This window comes from Ursus americanus, chromosome 22, assembly GCF_024610735.1.
Source record: "Ursus americanus isolate L20-20 chromosome 22, mUrsAme1.1.p, whole genome shotgun sequence".
In the NCBI taxonomy this organism is placed as follows: Eukaryota; Metazoa; Chordata; class Mammalia; order Carnivora; family Ursidae; genus Ursus; species Ursus americanus.
Window position 1 is genome coordinate 51,321,083 of NC_142148.1, and position 8,155 is coordinate 51,329,237.

The 8,155-nt window shown below is 45.7% G+C and overlaps 1 protein-coding gene across 13 annotated transcripts in view; it reads right to left on the reverse strand.

Annotated features, from left to right (window-relative positions):
• LOC148108139 (uncharacterized) overlaps positions 1-8,155 on the reverse strand; it is a 485,477-nt gene that overhangs the window by 460,527 nt on the left and 16,795 nt on the right. The window contains exon 2 of one of the 13 annotated variants that reach the window (XR_015721126.1): positions 2,786-2,899. The exons of 11 other annotated variants lie outside the window; for them this stretch is intronic. The gene's annotated coding sequence lies outside the window, so the exon portion shown is untranslated. Of the gene's footprint in view, positions 1-2,785; positions 2,903-8,155 lie in introns of all 13 variants that reach the window. One more of the 13 variants, XR_015721124.1, reaches the window with a different exon arrangement.

An 8,155-nucleotide genomic window follows, 5' to 3' on the forward strand; every position in this document is an offset into this window, starting at 1 on the left:
GCCTGTGTCTCCTCTCTCACTGGTATCTCTCTCTGTCAAATAAATACATAAAATCTTAAAAAAAAAAAAAAAAAGAAATACATGTGAAGCAACTGGAAACTATTCAAACATATCAAAAATCATAAATTAATGGTGTGGTTGGCTAATAAGTGCACGATACAATGACAGAGTATAGACATCTATTCCACTGCCTTCCATCAAAACTATACTAAAGAGATATTTTTTAAAAATGTTCTAAACAGGGGCGCCTGGGTGGCTCAGTCTGTTAAGCATCTGCCTTCAGCTCAGGTCATGATCCCAGGGTCCAGGGATGGAGCCCCAGGTCAGGCTCCCTGCTCAACAGGGAGTCTGCTTCTCCCTCTCCCTCTGCCCCTCCCCGTTTGTGCTCTCTGCTCTCTCTCCTGTGCATACACTCACTCCCTCAAATAAGTAAATAAATAAAATCTTTTTTAAAAATGTTTGAAACAGCACAGGGAGAACTGAAAGGAGAAAAAAGCCAAGATTTTTGAAGTACTGAGGAAATCTTCTAACATGGAAGATTGAGACCCAAACAAAAAAGTAAAAAGAAGAAACCTGGAGGAGACAGAAACTATAACAGACTGAAGTAAATGAGTCAGCAGGCCCAAGAAAGCCAGGTCCCAATTCAGCAGTGGAACACACGGGAACCACTTCCACTTGCACAGCAGTGTCCTAGAAGACCAGAAGTGGCAGCAGCAGTGTAGACAGAACGGGAGTAAAGAAGGCATAGCCCCAAATACAGAGGAGCCGGGGAAGGCCATGGAAGCTGAAACCAGAACCTCAACGCCAGGCACAACGTGACGCCCCCTCACTCTGAAAGAAGATGGGAGGGGGCATTCCCCAGAAAAGTAGAGGCATCTATGGACTGAAGTCACCCTGCCCAGCTGCACTGAACAGACCTGGACTTAATGACCGTATATACAGTGAACAGTGAATTCTCCAGCTCTCCTACAACAGACCACACACGCACACCGCTGGCTTCCAGATTCTGAAGTCAGAATTGTGCCGGAAAGGGACTGGAGAATATTTCTGGGGAATCTGATCAGCTCCAAAAGACAGATCTAAAGATACTAACCCTGGGGACCCCCAACACATGGCCCACCCAGAATACCCTGATGTAAAAGTCAAAGGGCCCCACCACGTCAGACAGGAGAAGGAAGGAAACAACCTAAAAGAAACAGAGACTATACAAACTATCAATAATATAGAGGTAAGACAACACTGCAATCAATAAAGAAAAACAGGATGTTCTTCTAGAAAAATAGAAAAAGAGCTCTTGGAAATCTAAAGAACATTTCTGAAATCAGAAATAATAAACTAAAGAAAAGTTTCTCTCTGTTCTCCCTGAACAGAGAATAAAAAAGCACCCCCCCCCCAAAAAAAGGCAGAAAAGGAGGAGCAAAGGAAGGAAGAAGAAGAAGAAGAAAAAGGTATTAAGATAATTACAACCTTTGCCCAGGACAGCCAAGTTCCGGATAATAAGACTTCCAGAAAAACAAAATAAGGAAAAGCAAGAGAGAAAACCTCAGCACAGTAATGCCAAAGAGTATTCCCAGAACTGAAAACTCCCAGTTACCAGAATGAAGGGACCCGCTGAATATGCAGCACAGTGGATGAAAACCGACCCACACAAGGTACACCATCACGATATTCCAAAAGACTTGGACAAATTGTAAAACTCCTACAAGCTTCTAAAGATGGGAGGGGGGAAAAGTTACATACGAAGGAAAAATGAGAATAGCTTCTGAATTCTAAAACAGTAACATGAAAACAAGAAGGCAAGGGAGCAATCTTTGAATTTATGAACAAAAATGAATTCCAATACAGAACTCTATACCCAGCGAAACCATCAATCAAGTTTCAATCATGCATGGTCCCAAAAGGTTTGCCTCCTAAGCATCCTATGTCAGAAAGCCCCTGGAGGAAGTCTTCCACCAAAACACGAGCATCAACAAAAAATGAGCAAGGCGTGAGCTTCCATTAGAAGGGATAAGGGAATCCCCAGGACGACGATGAAGGGAGATTCCAGAATGGTGGCTGTGCACCAGGAGAGAGGGAAACAAGTCCAAGCCGGAGCAGTGTTGCTCAAGAGGAGGGAATGCTGAAGGCTGTCTTCAACTTGTCCAAAAACACTGTACTATCTTTTTAAAGTAATTAACGCCACCAAAAGGAAGAAGTCAGTGAAGAAAGACAAAGACAAGAGTTGCCACAAACATAAAATCCAACTGTGGACAAAAGCCAAACGATGAGAACAAAGGAACATCCAGGGACAACACAATAAAAGACCGAAGGAGCAAGCAGCTCAGAAAAGAAGAGAACGGAGATCTCCAGGAAACTGTCTGCCAGAAATCAAATGTGAAGAAGAGATGAGTCTGTATGACCATGAAGAAAAATTACTAAGAGGCTACTGGAAGGTATGGGGAAAATAGGTCTGGGGTAGGGGGTAAATTACAATAGGTATAAAAAGGGTTAAGAATGTGGGGGACTGATGGGGCACCTGGGTGGCACAGTGGTTAAGTGTCTGCCTTCAGCTCAGGGCGTGATCCCGGCATTATGGGATCGAGCCCCACATCAGGCTCCTCTGCTGGGAGCCTGCTTCTTCCTCTCCCACTCCCCCTGCTTGTGTTCCCTCTCTCGCTGGCTGTCTCTGTCTCTGTCGAATAAATAAATAAAATCTTTAAAAAAAAAAAAAAAAAGAATGTGGGGGACTGAAGAAAGATGAGTACCTGTCATAATGCCCTGGGCGCACCTCTATCACAGGACTTACCCACTGTACCATCATCACTGACTGACTTCTCTGTCTCCCCTCCTCGGCTGTAAAGACCTTTTGGAGAGGATCATTTCTCATCCAGTTATCACCCTGCAGAGTCCAGTACAACGCCTGCTACAAGAGTATACACAAAAGCAAAGGGTTTTTGTATTTTTTTGCATTTATTCGGGTACTGAGTATCTACTACACATACCTGCTATCCTTCCGGAGAACTAGAATTCAAAGACATATGGACCTTGCTTGCCTTTAAAGAGTTTCAACTTTTTTTCACACCTGAGAAAACAAATATTTCTCCTATATCCTCACTCTCCCCAAAAGATGAAAAGTTCACCAGGGGCTTACAGAACTTTAATACTCCGGCTATCACTAATGGATATGGAACCCAAGACCTGATGACACTTGCTTGACATTGTACGCATTGTGTAATATGAAAAGAGTGCCGGCTTGGGTATCAGGACACCTGGTTTTCTAGTACTTTAGAATTACTCCTTTTGAAGAAGAGGAAATCCCAACTCCTTGATATGACCTGTCGGCCCCTGAATGATCAAGCCCAGTCTGACTGTCATGCTATCTCCCGTGAATCCTACAAAGCAGCAACATTAAGCCATTTTCGGTGTACAGAACAACCTGTGCCCTCCTCGACACCTCCTCCACCTGGACCTTCTTCCCCGGGCTGACCTGGACGCATGTGCGGTGGGAGCCTTGCCCTTCCCCCAGGTGAGACACCTCTCTCCTGTCCCCCTCAGCACGCCTTCACATGACACCAGTATCTGTGGAGTGGCTGACAAATGCCATGCACGGCCCCAGGCCCCAGGACACAAGGCAATAGACGAGAGAGACGCAGGACTCTGCGGTGGTGGAGCTTCCCGTGCAACAAACTAGAGCGGATGTTAAATCGGGCCTGTCAGTGTCTTCCTCCACCCAAACAGCAAGATTCTGGGGACAACGACAGCCTAAGTTCCGCAGCCTCAGCACCGCCATCCCAGACAAATATTTAAAGCACTATTAAATAAAACCAAAGTGAAGGTCAAAAAGCCCCAGTGCCTGCAGCAGGTGAGTACCATTTGCTCTTTAAAAGCCCTCTTTTTCTACTGTCGTTGTTTGTTTGTTCGTTTATTGCCTCTTGTCTGTTAGGAGTATAAACCTGAAAATGTCATTCAGGGAAATCTTGCGAGTCCGCTGGAACTGGCTTTATTCTCCTTACTAACCGCAAACACAAGACAGCCCAGTTACTCCCCACGTCTGGTTTCTGTTCGCCACTCTATAACCAACAGCGCGCACTGGACCGAACACCTAAAACACACGATCAGAACACATGCACTTGATGCGTGAATGACCTAATGATGAATAAATGAGCGTATACACTGGCTTTGAGGGCCTTATAATTGCTCCTCACTCTAGTTTCTATTTTAAGGAGAATTCAAGCAGATAGCAACACCGCATTTATCAACACTGGACCTGCTGGATGTCTGCCATTTGAACTGCAGGCAGCTTAGGGCCACGTCCAGCATGGGACTACTAAAATACAAGCATAACAATTTGAACTAGTTCAACTAGGGCAGAAAACTAGGTATTTCCCCAATCCTATAATAAAATGCTTAAATTCTTTTGCTCCAGACAAAGAAAAATTAAACTTGGCTCATTATACAATGAAATAAATTGCCAGCTCCTTGAAGGTATTTGTAAGATGGACACTCTCTACATTTCTGGCATAAGTGGGGACATTTATACGTACACGGGGTCCTCAGGCTACTCTGAACTCTCTTCCCCCTAACATGCAAATGAGAATTTCCCACCAGTCACAACACACTCTGAATCTATGCTTCCTGAACAGGTAACATACTCCACACGATCACTTTGCTTCTAATCGTCTCGTTTCAGTGCACAGTCCAACCTGGACAGTCCCTGACACCCACCTCTCACTCACCCGGACAACAGTGACAACCTGCCATCTGCGGAGGGTGTGGTGTCATAGCAATCTCTCCCAAGTGCTTTACAAGCACCAGCTCTGGAATCCTCACAGCCCTAACTGATTACTACTCTTGTTCCATTTTGCATGTGAGAAAACAAAGTCCAAAAAAACTTAAGACATTTTCCAAGGTCACACAGCAGACAAGGGAGAGAGAGATCAGGCATTCAAACACCAGCTTACCTTAGAATCATGATGCTATTCTGGCTTCCCAAGTTACCCAGATATTATTACTGCTAAAACAATGGACATGATTTGGGCTTTCCAAAGCAAACATGACAGAAAGATTCTTTCTGAAGCTGAGTAACAGTCAACATGACACCCTGCCATATTAGAAGATATCTGGCTTGAATTAACCATGCAGGCTGAGCCCCTGGCAAGAAATGGTCCGCTTGATGCTAACTGCCAAATAAAGCCCAAAACCACTGTTTCTCAATGCACAACATTCTAACCATTTAAATTATCTGTGAAGGTCTCTAACATCCAAAATATATAACCACTTCACACAGGTGTCCCTTCCTCTAAGCTCAGTGTACCAAAGGTTTCTGCACTCAGGCAAGCCGTAGTAACCTGTACTCTGAAGAACACAGGTCAGAAGAAACTTTCTGAAAAACCAAAAATGTATAAAGAATGCAAACATGATTATGAAAGTTATCTGGGCAAACAAAAGCTTCTTTACGCTTCAAAATAATTTTCTAGTCAAACACATTCTAATACTAGACAGTGGAGCAGCTCATAGGTCATAGGTCACCGCATCCCATTCATCTGTGTGCCAGCGCATGGTACAGGGTCTGCGGTCCAACCGGTAGTAAGCTGCTGATGATGTGAATACATTAGGGAAATGAAGAGGCAATATTACTAATTGCTGAAAAACCGGTATTAGGAACAACAACAACAACAATAAATCGCCCGTTCTACATGCAGAGTACACGGTGAATACCAACTGCTTGCACTTCTTAGATACGCTGGTCAAACTCATCAGGGAATAAGATTAGCTTTTAAATCCCCACAACAGAAATAACTACATCACTGGGAACTGTATTTGCTGAACCTCAGGCTGATTCTTCCCTAACTAGCCATGTACTAAGAACTATGTTCTGTCACATGTGTCAAAGAGTTATGATAATCTCCACTTAACAGATAAGAAAACAGATTTAGAGCTTAAGGAACCTGGTCAACATGCAGGGAATAAGAATCGAATCTGAGGTTCAAAGCAAGACCTATCCAACACCCATCCTCTTAACCACCATTCTGTTCTACACTGTAAATAATATCCATAGAAAATTCCACTGCGCAAAGGCTCATTAAAAATACGAAAGAAACACTATTCTACTCAAATTAATTAATAGGCACAGTTAACATATTCAAGACAAGACAACACTTCAATTGTACACATATGAACGAATGGGCTACTAAGGTATACCTAAGGGTCATTCTGTCTACCTGAGAGAGGCACCAAAGGAAGGACCCATGAACCAAATGCGTGCAGTACTCAGCAGGAAATCTCCTGCAAGGCCTGGGAGTGGTAAGTGATCAAGAGACACAGTCGTGCGGGCATCACTGGCCTCGGTGGAACTGGAGATCACTACCTGGACAAATGGAAGCAGTTTGCAAAGCGAAGGGTCCCAGATCTAGGTAAGGAAGACGAAGCACATTCCCTCCTGCCTCTCCTAGAAAGAGCAACTAGGAAGGCTGGAAAGAGTAACTGCAGAAGCTCTCTGACCACTCTGAAAAGTAAACTGGAGCAGGGGGATTAGGAAGCAAGACTGGATTTAAACCACGACCAAAGTCAGCAGATTTCAATACAATGGAAAGTCTCCTTGCACGATATCCTAAATGGGGAGGGCACACCCCAAACTTATTCAGCATAGGAAGAACCAGAAAAGCGTCAATTCCCGTGGGAGGAGAAAATCAACACAAGCCAATATCAAGAAGGAAACAAATATGACAATCAGCCCAGAGGGACTTTAAAACAACTACTGTACAAATAATTCCACAAACAAGCATACACACAACATACTCGATATCGCAAATTCTTCTTTTCCTTTTCTCTCTTAAACCCACTGGCTCTGGCCCCCACCACTCCACGAACTTCTCCCTCTAAGACTACCAACGACCTCTGCACTGCTCAATCCAATCATTAGAGCCCAGGGCTCGTCCTTTCGACAACTGACAAGAGCTGATCTCCCACTCATGTTCTCGTGATTTTCTTCTTACCCCACCGATGGCTCCCTCCTTCCAGAGTCGCCCAGGGCTCTGTCCTTTCTCCTCTCAGCTATGCTTACCTCCCAGGCAAGCTCATTCAAATGCTGCTTCTATGCTAACAAAGCTAAAACTTGTCCCTCCGGCTCAGCCCGACTGCCTGGCCTTGCGCTGGACTGACCGCTGTTCACTCTGCACCGCAGTCCCACCGCGGCCTGCTCCTGCGCATCACCGAGACGGCAGAGCTACTTCTCCCAAAACCCCTTCCCGCTACAGCTCAGGGCGGCGGGCAGGGAACGCTAATAAGAGGCAACGTGGGCAAAATGAAGAGAAACATCATTCTCTTCAACTCTGCCAGCCCTCCCAGCGGTAGGGATGGATTCTAATTCCCCGTACGACTAATTGTCGAGAATGGCCCGGGTTTTCCTGACCAAACCCTGGCAGGTGTACTCTCTGCCGGGCCTGCTTGTAGGCCCCTTGGGGAAGTGGAGCATCACCGAAGAGAACTCAGTGAAACGTCCGACACCTCCAAGCCCAGGTGCTGACTGGCCCGCCCCCTCCACAAACCTTCCTACACACAGCCTTCTCCGTTCACGACAACGTCCGCCTTCCAGCTGCTGAGGCGAGAAACAACGGACGTCATCCCTGCCGCCTGTCTTCCTCCCACATTCCCCATCCGGTCTTGTCAGCAAGTAATGTTGGTTCTTCCCACAAAAGAGGCCCAGACGCTGTCCCCTCGCCATCATGCTCACCAACACCATCGTGACCGGAGCCACCATCCCTCACCGAAATGACTACAGCACTCCGGAACAGGCCTCCCTGCTCCCAGCCCTGCCACCCTAGCATACACGCTCACCACGGCAGACCGATTCCAAGCCTAGATCAGACGGCATCGCTTCTCTGCTCCAAACCCTAAATGGTCCCTCATCTTACATGGATGACAACAGAGAGTCAGTGAAGGAACGAGGCGAAGGACTGAGCCAACTGGTGTTCCCCACACTGCTAGGCTGTTTGTTCAAGGGGTCAATGGGACTGAAGAAGGGGCCTCTGAGGGCAGTCAGTGTGGAACTGCTGGTGAGAACACTTTTAAAGATATTAAGAAAACCCTGATTTAATACAACCTGGAGTAGAATCTGCTAAGACACATTATAACTGATGACAGTAAAAATATCTGCAGAGCAGAAAAAGGGTTAGCT